Below are 12,925 nucleotides of genomic sequence, written 5' to 3'. Positions count from 1 at the left end.
AACAGACTCGCCTCCTTCAGAAATGGCATGATAATAGAATGTAATAGCAGAGCCTCTTGGCATTCAATGCCATCGTGGAAATAAGAGCACATCTCGGTGACAATAACAAAGATAGAATGTGAAACAACAAAGCCCTCTCTCTCTCGGCCAGAATTCTCAAGAGCAGCTCGTTACTTTAACCTCTCCACCTTCACTGGATGCACAATTAGAAACATGCATTTCCACGGGCATTAAATCCACTTGCTTGCTCACTCTGCCCTCATTACGACACTCAATGGGGCCCAATTAGCTGGATGGTCATAAACAGATGTTTGTGACTTGAGAGAGCAGAAGGAGAACATTCTTGCAGCCGAAAGGGAATGGAGAAAATCTGGCACCCCCCCATCTTATGAATTACCTGAAATCTATAGAATTTTAATTCTGACAAGAGCCTATACTGTTTTGATAGGGAAAACTTACAAGCAGAAACACTGAGCTCTCCTGTAGCAGGAATCAGTATTTTGTTCATGTCACAGAATATTTTTTTAAACTTTAGTCAATCTTTTAAAAACTAAGAATTGTTGTAGATTGTCTATATCACTTGAAAAGAAGTTAGAAAGTTTGGCAACAGTGAGCTCACTGTCCTGCATGGTCACACGGCTGGAGGTGAGTCGTGTCTACCCACAAGGGAACGCATGCTCCACGGCACCACCGTGCTGCTCACCTCCTGAACCTGCCCCTCGCCTCTTGTTCACATCGCCTACCTTGTACCATAGGGCTAGACTCATAGCTCTGCAACTTACCAGCCTGGGCAGGTTACTTAACTAACCTCTCTGTCTTCAGTTTTGTTTTCTTTTCATTCTTAAATATAAAATGGGGTTATAATATCTACCCACAGGGTTGCTGCGAGAATTAAATGAGTTAAAACATACAAATTGTTAAGAATTGTGCCTAACACATAGTAAGTACTCAATAAATGTAGCCATGACTTGGTCTCCATCATCATCATCATCACCACCTACCTGGCTGGAGAACATAACCCCAATCTGGTTTCTTCATTCTTCCGATGGCATAGTGACTGCAACGTAGTTACCGCCAAGAGCACAGTCTATAATAAGGATGGCTTGGGAAAAAGTTTTATACAGAACCCTATGCCAATAATTTTTATTCCAGTTCTACTGTGAGGTGAACAATGAACCCGACACAGGGCAGAGAAGACAAAATACTAGAAATCACTCATAATCATTGCCTCCCCGGTCCCCCTCAGTGTGTGAGGGTAGGCATCAGTGGTGTGTGGTGGAAGTCTATGGGGGAAACAGATGAGTGACAGCACAGCAATGGCTCAGCACTGTCCGGAAGACAAGGGCAGGTTGTGTTTGCAGTGCTCTCAGGCCTCGACCTTTATTCATTTCTCCCCAGCACCCTAGTGAGAATTCTATCACATGAACAGTAACTCAGTTTCGCTCTGGTAGAGGCTCTTCACCTTCCTAGGCTGCCTGCCTCAACCTGCCTCAACACCATCCCTTCCCCGTGGTCTTCACAGGCCCTGCAGTGATAGTAGAGAATGAGGAAGCACCTCATTAAAATGCACGTAAGAGGAGGAGTGGTTTTGTTTGTTTGTTCAGTTTAACTTTTTCCTTTTGCCTTAATTCATTCAGATGACTGGTTAATTTCAAACCATAGAATACCTTCTAATTAAGGTTCTCACCTAGGTTTAGCAACCATGGCTCCTCTCAGGGGAAGAGGGTGGGTGTTTTTTGGTTGTCACAGTGGTGGGGACATGCTGCTGGCAGTTAGTGGGCAGGGGCCAACGATGTTACATGTCCTCTTGATGCTTGAGAGGTTCAAGCACAACCAACTAATGTCCATCCCAAAATCCGAAGAGCAACCCCACTGAAAAACACCAAATGATTCATTATTATTCTTGTTCAAATAAAGCATGAGCAAAATCTGCCCTGAAGCATGGGTGCATTTGGATAGACTGATTAGTTCATGTTTGATCCCATCCCAAAACATCACTGTTAGAAAGTAGTTCAGTTGAATTTTCAGTTGAAAAGGAGCAGAATCTACTTAACATACTCCTCTAGAACTCCACTTTTTTGTTCTTTCTTTGACATTTCTGGAATAAGCCCACATGATTCCAAAGTTTCTCCCAGGACTCCAATTCCCCCTGTGCATGGAGATACAATCTAAACCCTAGCATGGAGTAGCTCCCATTCTGGGTGTCAGGAATATACTAGGTAAACCAGACAGAAAAGATTTATATTCTTATCAAGCTTCCATTCTAGAAAGGGGAGAAAAGCAATATACTAGTAAATAAATATTGAAAAGGGTCATTTTTGGTGACAAGAAGGGCTGTGCGTGCAGTGAAAGAGGGCACTGTGTTGGGACGTGTGGGCTGGGACTCCCTTGATGTAGTTGTCAAAAGCAGCCACAGAGGGGATTGTTGGGTGGCAAGAAGGAACTCACCCTGTGAAATCGGCAAGTGTCGGGTAGAGCATCCCAGACAGGGCATAGCAAGAGCAAAGGCAAAGGGTGGAGCAAGCATGTTTCCAGAAGAAAAAGAATCCAATGTGGCTGAACAAGGAGGAAAAGAATATGTGACAGAGTTAGAGAGGTAAGTTGGGACCAGTTCAAGAAGGTCATTTGCGATCACAGAGAAACATCTGGATTTTATTCAAGGTACAGTGGGAAGCCCTTGAGGAGTTTTAAGGAGGGATGTGGCAGGATCAAATTAACATTTTAAAAAGAGCACCAGGTTGCTGTGTGAGGAACAGATTGTAGGAGACGAGGGTAGAAACAGGGACACTAGTTAAAATTTAGTATAACTGGCCCCTACAATTGCTTTCAACCCAAAATGCTAACCTTGGCCCTCTCGTCCATGAGAGGCAATGAATATCAGACCGAGCCCAGAAATGGAGTCTTGGTATAACATGATCGGCTAATGCCCATTTGCTGGCAGGATCATTTCTCACCAAAAACATCAATCCTCTAGAGAGACCACAAGGACCCTGCAGTTTTATGTCCTCACATCCTGCAATCTTGTTGGAGTTCTGTGGCAAAGAACCCATAATGGTACTAGTGTACCCGTCGTAACGGTTTGAAACCAAAAGGCCTCTCCATCTGATGTTTAAACCACAAATATTTCTAATTGTTTATATTGGGCATAAAACACAGAAGGTATTGATTTTTCTTCCATTGTTATTGTTAAGCAGTTTGGTTTTTTCAAAGTCTCCCCTTAACTATAGCTTCGAACAAGAAATACATTTTATAATGCACCCTGCCCCTCCCCCAGTAGCAGACGATCCACATTACCAAGCGATGGCATCTGGCAACTATTATTCCCCTGGAGCACAGCTGCTCACAGAAGAGTTAAAAGGGCTGGAAGAGAGGACATGGAAATCAATTGTTAAGTCTTATTTTAATTATTGGTTGCTTTGGTTTAAGACTTGGTTACTTTTCATAAACATTTGCATTAGGTAGGCAGCAGGTCTTTCCCTGATTAAATGCCCTAAATTTTAACTTATGTTTCCATCCAAATGTCCAACTTCCATGCCAAACAGAACTTGGCTTCCTTAGGTACCTTCTTAACTTTTCTCTATGTGGCTATTTGGAAATTCTTGAAAAAGACATTCAAAGCCGTTCACCCAGGCTCTGGGAGCTCTCAGCACCATGGCAAAGCAGCCTTTTCCTGGGACAAGATGCCTCCTATAGAAGGCAAGCATAATTAATGTTTGCTAAATAGCTATTCTATTACTAAAAAGCCCTAAAGAAACTCTTTAATCTTGACATTGCCTTAAAAAAAAGAGATAAGGCTAAAGACAAATTTTGACTTCTGTGCTAATTCAAAAATATAGGCATTTACACATAATCCACAAAGAGAGAGAGCTAAATCTTGGAACAGAATAAAGGCAAGGGAGGCAGCATCTAGACCAGTGGCTCTCTCTACCACATCCACCATGACACTCCTATCCCCTACCTTCCCAGCTTCCTCTGAGGCTACAAATGACCATGTGATATGGTTTTGGCCAAAGAGACATAAGGAAGAATCTCCTATGATGTTTCTACTTTATTTATTTATTTATTGTTAGCATATTATGGGGGTACAAGTGTTAAGTTTACAGATATTGCCCATGCCCCCCTTCCCCCTTGAGTAAGAGCTTCAAGCGTGTCCATCCCCCAAACGCTGCACATCTTACTCGTGATGTTTCTACTTTCCTGATAAAAGTAACAGATGCAGCTAGAATCACCGCCTTCCCACCTGCCTTCCTGCTGACTGCTTTGCACGCTAAGATGGACACAACTACAGCATCATCTTGCGACCATGAGGGAAAGAACGAATGGACCACAGAGATGCCAGCCTACACCCCTGATACTGTGAGGCAGCTGGACAAGGATCAGCAATTGCTGACCTCCACTCATTATATAAGTAAAGTCCTATGTGATTTGAGACGCTTTAGTTGAGTTTTCCTACCTGATATACCTTAGCTATGGATCATAGAAAGACCCAGAGCCCCTTCCTTCTCAGGATCCAACCTGACATCTCGACAGAATGCTTTCCCATGAAAATAATTTTGTAACTTGTAAGCCAACGTTTACTGTGTCTTGGCACCAAACACTGACAGTCACTGTGTCAAGTCTTGATTAAACATTGCATTGGTCAGGGGCCAGTCAGGAAAATAAAACCATGTTGGGTCATTTGTAGGAGGATTTCATATCAGGACATAGTTACAAAGGCATTGAGAAAGCTGAAAAGCCTAACAGCATATGATGGGGAAACTGAGTTAGTACCAAAGCAGGAAGCCATGACCAACCCTGAGACTGGAGGGAACAAAGAAAGGGAGGGGAGGCTGCCCAAGCGAAGGCAGCAGAGCAGCAGGGAGGCTGCCCAGTGAGGGCTGAGACCATGAGGGAAGTCCTGTCAGCACGAGCTGGAACGACAGAAGGAACACAGCCGCTGCCTCCGAGGTCCCCTGAAGTGAAGATAGAGAGAACAAGTGCCCTGACTTCGCCCTTGTCCACTCCTCTCACCTCTCGGTCACCCATCACTGCCTCTCATTGGCTGTGGGTGTGGCCACTGGAAAGCTCTGGCCCTTTCCAGAAAGAGTCTGGAAAGGCAGTTTCTAGGAGTAAACCCTCCACAATACAGAGCAGAGCAGGAAGGACAGAGAATGGATTTGAACACCAATAGCCAATGACTAGCACAGACATTTGCTGCTGTTAATAGCAGTGTATGCATAATAGTATTTCAGTGACTTTTTTACCCTCTCTCCTGTCTGTGACCCTCATAATCTTTGTTGAGCTTACAATGATCACAAAATGCCCAATGCACAGGACGCCAGATGTGAGTGTCTCCCTGAAAGACAAACATACAGTTTTCTTAACATGTTTAGTGCAAAAACACAAGTAAGTTCTATTCTAAGCAGTTACAGGATTAAATTGTGGAACAAAGAGGAGCAAATGACCTGGAAGTATAATTGCCATCACAGTGGCCCCTTTGATTATACGGAAATCATCATACAAGAATTCCCCCTCAGCTCGAATCCACGTTTATGTTCTTCTCTGAACACAAAGGAGACCTGACCCTCGTGCTTTCACCTCAGTGGACAAGGAAGAGGGGTGAGAGCAGAGGGACATGGAATTTCAACATCATTGGCCACAGAAAACTTAGAAACGTAGATTTGTGGGGTTGAAAAAAGACTTGCATAAAGTAAGATTATGCTGGTAAGTGCTTTGAAATCCAGGAAGCATTACAGAAGTTATATGTATGTTACACACACACATTTATATATATATATTTTTTTTTCTATCCTCCCCTTCAGTCCTTTGATCTTACATATAACATCTCTAAGAAACAAGCATTCAACTTCAGTTTGACTCTTTGCAGTTCAGAATGCTCAGTGCTTCATGCTGTCGACACATAGCTCTGATCATTAGGAAGCCAAGAGTCTTCCTCACATTTTCTTCTACCTTGTGGTGCTATGCTTGCCCTTCCTCTTCCACTTGACCTCACTCAGGTATCCAAAGCCAGGTACTGTGCACCTCTGCTCCAAGCAGTTATTCTCCTCAACTGAAGTCAAGTGCAGCCAGGTAACTTGTCTGACTTCTTTAGCAATAGCACTCTTATTAAAATCCTACATCTAGAGCCAGACTCAGGCATGTAGTTATTGGGCAGTCAGTGCATGGTGCAGTGGTACTCACTGTCGTCTGGACACTGCTATCTTAGATTGTCTTTACTTTTTTACCATGTATGAGTTTTTTCACAGAAACTGAGATAACTCTTGCAGGCACTTAACAGAGTGCTCAAAAAGCAACAACATTCAACAGGCATAGGTCGTTGCTGATATTATATCATTTTTTTATATCATGATAACTTAATATCTTTACTTTCATTATTAACTGCTCTCAAAGTACCATCATCAGTAGTTATGTTACTGGTTTTTTTTAACACACATATGATTTCACATAAATTTTAGCACATGGTTTTGGCCCCTTTTTCCAGCCTGTCATTTGAATACGTATTCTATCACCCTTTGCATTGGTGCCATTTCGGTTCTGTTCTTACCGCTTGTTCTAGTCAAGTCTATTCTTGACTAGCATTTTTCACTGGTTTTATAGCCAGGACAGAAACAGAGCCCCAGGGGACTGCAAGGACCGCTCCTCTCTTGGTCGCCATTGATTCACTGCTCAACCCTTTGTGGAAGCAGTTGTTCAAGCAACTCTCAATCCACTAATATAAGTTATCACTTATGCACATTTCCCCATGTTATGCATGAGGAAATGCCCACGGATTTGCTAAAAATCCTTGTCTCTTAACCCAGAGACCAAGCAAGTTTTTGACAGCCTCCTGCATCCCCAGCTATGGGAACGCTATTATAGGTGGATTACACAACCTCTGAATAGTTGATGCTCTAACCATTTGGAAAATGGTTGACCACATGAAATCAAGAAAAGTCATTAACTCTGCTATAAAAAGAAATTAAGTTTAATTTTATAAGACTTATTTCTTTAAACTCTGACTCCTGCTGTTGATTGTTTCCTACTCTGTCTGTAAATGATCTGCTTATTAGCTAATCTGGAACTTTTCCAGGAGTATATCAATGTTTTTGTTGAGCCAACTATGGTGGTTAATTTTATGTGTCAACTTGACTTGGCCACAGGATGCCCAGATATTTGGTCAAACATTCTAGGTGTTTCTGTGGGAGTTTTTGGATGAGATTAATATCTGAATCAATATACTGAGTAAAGCAGATTGCTCTCCATAATGTGGGTAGGACTTATCCAACAGTTGAAGGCCTGAATAAAACAAAAGTCTGAACCTCCTTTGGGTAAGAGAGAATTCCTCCTGCCTGATGGGCCTTGAACTGGAACATTGGTTCTTCCTGGTTCTATAGCAGCTTCTGGCCTTCACTCAAACAGAGGCTCTGCAGATTTTGCACTTGCAGGGCTCCATAATGACTCACGTAAACCAACTCCTTATTTTAAGTATCATTATACTATATATATAATAAATATCATTATATATAGGTCATTAAACATAAAATGTCTGGTTTCAAATCAGAAGTGTAGTTTATTATATCTCAAACAAGAATCAGTACAGTTATTCAAAGTAATTGATTAATTACTAAACTATTGACACAGTTTTGCCATCTTAACAGTAGCTCATTTATACCAGCAGCCAAGAAGTCTGGAGAGCAAGTGGTGATGTAATCATGAAGGGCGTTTTCCACAGCTTGTTGAGAATTGAATATTTTTCCTTGCAAGAAGTAGTCAAAAGCCTGAAAGAAGTGGCAGTCAAGTTGGTGCAAGGTCTGGTGAATACGGTGCGTGACAGAGAGTTTCCAAGTCCAGCCTCTGTAGTTTGAGTAGCACTGTTTGTGCAACATGTGGTCAAGTGTTGTCTTGCAGATGATTGCCCTGTCTGGGTGATCAATCTTGGCTGCTTAATTGCAAACATCCTTATCATGTTGTCCAGTTGGTTGCACTAGATATCTGCTATAATCGATTAACCAGGTTTCATGAAGCTGTAGTGAGTAATACCAGTGCTGGACCACTAAAAGATACCATTAGCTTTTTTTGATGAATATTGGGTTTTGGATTGTGTTTCGGCATTTCATCCTTATCTAACCATTGTGTCAAACAATTGCAATTGTCAAAAAGAATCCATTTTTCATCACATATAACAATATGGTATAGAAATGGTTCACCTTTCTGTCATGACAGCAAAGAAAGGCAAGTTTCACAGCGATTTCTCTTCTGATGCTCATTTAATTCATGCAGAAACCATCTATCCAGCTTCTTTACCTTGCCCATTTCTTTCAAATGGTTCAATATTGTTGGAATAGTAATGTCAAACCTTGCTGCTAATTCACGTGTAAGTTGAGATGGATTCCCTTCAACTACAGCTTTCAGCTCATCATTATCCAGCTTGGTCTCAGGTAGCTCATGTGGCGCATTTTCAAGATTAAAATCACCAGAACAGAACTTCTCAGGCCATCAATGTACTGTGTGTTCATTAGCCACATCCTTCCCAAACACTTCATTGACATTTTGAGCTGTCTGCGCTGCATTGGTTCCACGATGGAACTCATATTTGAAAATAACACAAGTTTTTGACTTATCCAGGGTTTCACAAAAATTGCTCTAAAATTTTTTTGACATATAATCACAAGCCAAAAAGTGTATTTGAAAGACTGAGGGTGTACCTTCACAATAAAAATAAAACAAGAAGTGTCAAAGTGAAATATCAGAGATATCAACTGTCAAACTTAGTACTTAAGGAAATCAGACATTTCACACTTACATTTAATAACATATGCATATATAAGAGGGCTGTCTGGGAAGTATCCAGCCATTGTTAATATAACAAGAATGGTCTGCGTGATATCAGTGTGATCTGGCAGCCAAGGAGAGTGGACTGGAATGCGCATGCGTGAACAGTGCCGCCATCACTGTGCTAGTCAGTGGGGCACTAGACACCATTGAGTGAGCATGTGTGCTGTGCGGCTGTCACGTTCTAAATGACTGAGCGATTTGAGAAACAAACCTGCAGCCAATTTTGTGTTAAGCTTGAACACTGCTCTGTAGAAACTATTCAGATGATTCAGGTTTTGGGGGACGACACAATGAGTGCAGCGCAAATAAAAGTGGCACAAATGCTTCAAAGATGGTCAAGAATCTGTTGAAAGTGATCCTACCTTCCGGAAGGCCTGCAACAAGCAGAACACCTGAGAATGTTGAATGTGTGCGGGTTAGGTTAAGAGATGCTGGGAGAACTGTGTGAGGTCCCAAGGTGCCTACTTTGAAGGGGACTGGGGCGTCATTGTACTATATAAAATGTTTCTTGTATCTTGTATCTTCTTCAATAAATGTCTTTATATTTTGTATCACATGGCAGGATACTTTTAGGACAGACTATTTCTCTCTCCCTCTCTCTCTTTCTCTCTCTCTCTCTCTGAAGAACACAGACCAATACACTAACCCATCTCCATTTTGAAAATTAGGACATTTTTTTCCCTATGTCCAGTCTTCTAGAAATGCCTTTTATTAATATTTTGTATTTGGAAAGTTTTGCAAAGAGGAAACCAGACAACTCAGTATCTCTGGAAGGTTATATATATGGATTTCTGTGTATGAAATACAATGATGGTTTAAGAGACAAACACTATTCAAACAAGGACTAATGTATTTTATTAATTGCCAAGATAATCCTAACAGAATGAGGCTACTTAAGTTGCCATGTATTAGAAAAGTAAATTTTTAAATGACCATATGTATTGGTAGAAATTTCTTCATTTTTCCCCCCCAACATATAACATTTTTTTTTTTTGAGACTGGGTCTCACTCTGTCACCCTGAAGTGCAGTGGTGTGATCATAGCTCACTGCTGCCTCAAACTCCTGAGCTCAAGAGCTCAAGTGATCTTCCCACTGTAGCCCCCCAATAAGCCGTGACTACAGTCACATACCACCATGCCTGGCTAATTTTTTAAATTTTTTTGTAGAGATGGAGTCTTGCTATTAAATATGTTGACCAGGCTGGTTTTGAACTCCTGGCCTCAAGTTATCCTCCAGCCTCGACCTCCCAAAATGTTGGGATTACAGGCACAAGCCAGGACACCTGGCCACAGTTTTTTAATCATTTATTTTTATTTGTTTGTTTGCTTTTTTATTTTTCTCCTGAAGAAAGCCTTGTTGAATTTGAAAAATGTAGGTTTTTAGTTAGAAAATTTAGGACTGATTTCACTTAGTTGGCTGCTATTTGGGTACAGTGACAGCAGGATTTATAAGAGGAAAAAAGTGAAGGTGCAAAATATGTTTTGAGCTGGTATTGAGGTCAGGCTTATTGTTTGTTCCCGAGCTCTTCAAGACACAGACATGTGGCAATTTGGCATAAGCACCGAGAGGAAAAATTATAATATCTCAATTCCTTGATTATCTTAAAATGAAGCAAAAAATGGGAAGAATTCTTTGCATAATTATAGAAAGTTCTGCTATATGATACTGGACTTGTTTTTCTTTCTTTCTTTTTTTTTTTTTTTTGAGACAGAGTCTCACTTTGTTTCCCAGGCTAGAGTGAGTGCCGTGGCGTCAGCCTAGCTCACACCAACCTCAAACTCCTGGGCTCAAGCGATCCTTCTGCCTCAGCCTCCCAAGTAGCTGGGACTACAGGCATGCGCCACCATGCCCGGCTAATTTTTTCTATATGTATTATTTGGCCAATTAATTTCTTTCTATTTTATAGTAGAGACGGGGGTCTCGCTCTTGCTCAGGCTGGTTTCGAACTCCTGACCTCAAGCAATCTGCCCGCCTCGGCCTCCCGGAGTGCTAGGATTACAGGCGTGAGCCACCGCGCCCGGCCTGGACTTGTTTTTCTTAAAGGAATAATTAAACTGTACCATGATATATAATAATAACCCTTATCTCTCATTTCTCAGAGGAAATCACAGGACCATGAGTTTCCTTGGGGTTCAGTCTGAGTTGTCATTTGTCTAGCTCTTAAACTTCCTGAAAAGCCTGATCAAGTCATCAGGCATGACCAGGAACCCCAAAATGTACCCAGTTCATAGAGAAAGGAGAGATGATGGGTGTGAGGGGGCATCTAGAAAAGATCATGTGACTTCATTAAGGCCAAATGACAGAAGTTCTCTCAAGGCCTTTTAAGTTCTAGTGGGACCAGGGCTCATTCTCCATATCCCCTCAGGAGACGTTATTATTGGAAAATCTTGCCCACCTCTCGATGCTAAGACACAGGGGGTGTCATTGACAAAATTTCTGAAATTTTGAGTCTGAAGTTGAGTATGATGTTTAAAGTCTGTCATTAAGGGCTCCACTAGCTGGCTGTTGCCATCACTGGATTTAAATTTACTCCACACTCAGGAGCAGCATTTGTGTTTCAAGGAAGGTCCTGTCTGGGTTCTGAAGAGAACTCATTCTGAGTTCACAGACTGCACCTGCAAATACAAAATCCAGTTTCTGTCGGTCCTAGTATTTTTTTTAGTCTATTTCCTGCTAGAATCTATCAGCAAAACACCTAACACGTGCCAAATGCATATGAATGCAACTGCTCCAGCTGCAGCTGATCCTACTGTACCTCAGTTTACCTCATGTTTGGCTCATGTCACCAACAGAAAAGCCACTCCCAATTTTAATGTGGAACTCCATCAGACACAACCCCATGGTTTGTAAATGAGCTCATATGTTGCTCTCTAGCCCAAATCAGCACTTTCTCCATACATCTCATGCCAGACTTTCATTTGGCTTTGGCTGTGAAGAATAATTAAGATTTGGGAAAGGCAAGATAATCTTGCCAACTCAGCTACTCTTGAGAGGAGGATTATCCAAGCTGTTAGCACAGCCCAGAGGAGCAAGAGGTGTCGATCCAGCAACACCCAAGGGTGCAGCAGTTGCCTGGCCAGTGGTTTCCACTCTTTTTTGACCACAAGCATCAGTAAGAAATACCATGCAATTCTACAGCAATCCAGTGCATACTTGGCTATATAGACATGTATGTGGGTATTCACACACACAAACACACACAAACTGAAACTGCACTTGCATTTGCTATTTCATTTCATTTGTTAAAACATGTTTGGCCATTGTATTAGTTTTTCAGAAAGACTATAAAACCACCCCCAGACCACACAGCTAGTATGGAACAGGGCCCGTATTTGAACCTGAGTCTCTACCCGTTGCCCAAGTCAGAGCTAGATGTGAGTAGTAAGGCAAATGGTGCCTTGGGTTGCATGTCAGGTCACCCCCTGGGTTGCATGGCTTGTGTGCTGAGGTGGAGCTCAGGAACCCTGGGGTCTAGCCCCAAGCTTCCACTAACCAGTTGTGTGACCTTGGACTTAGGGATTTAGACTCTATATGGGAGATATAACACAGAGAAACCTGTGCTTTCTGCAGACTAAATTTTGAGCTCCCAAACCCAAAAGGGCCCCTTTCTAACATATTAATTAGAAAATAAACAGATGCCCATTGAAAAAAATTTTCTCCTGTCATTTTTATGTGGCTCCTTTAAATAAAGACCAAAGCTAAAGCAGAATGTATGTCAAAGGTGATCACGTGGAGTGTCACAGAGCCCTTTCTGGAAACTATTGTCACGAGTTGCCCCTCCCCCCAGTGCTCCACCAATTACCACTCACCAGATTCCCTAACAATGTCAACACATCCCTAGGGAAGTCAAAGTGAAATCAACCTTTACTTTCTCATGCTGGCAAAGGAAGGTTTAAAATAGAAAGCTGCTTTGTCATATTAAAACTATTTGTTTCAAAGACATTGGGATTCTAATGAAAGAAGAAAAAAAAAAAAACCTAGTGTGTCAAAAAACAAAGATGCGCTCTAGCAGGGCAGAAGGAAGCCCAAGAAGCCAGAAACATGACACATGTCACTTATGTGAATAAGGCCTGGCACATAGAGGGTATTCAACAAATAATTGCGGAAGGA

Source organism: Microcebus murinus, chromosome 5 (genome assembly GCF_040939455.1).
Source record: "Microcebus murinus isolate Inina chromosome 5, M.murinus_Inina_mat1.0, whole genome shotgun sequence".
NCBI classification, from domain to species: Eukaryota; Metazoa; Chordata; class Mammalia; order Primates; family Cheirogaleidae; genus Microcebus; species Microcebus murinus.
This window is presented reverse-complemented; position numbering follows the sequence as displayed.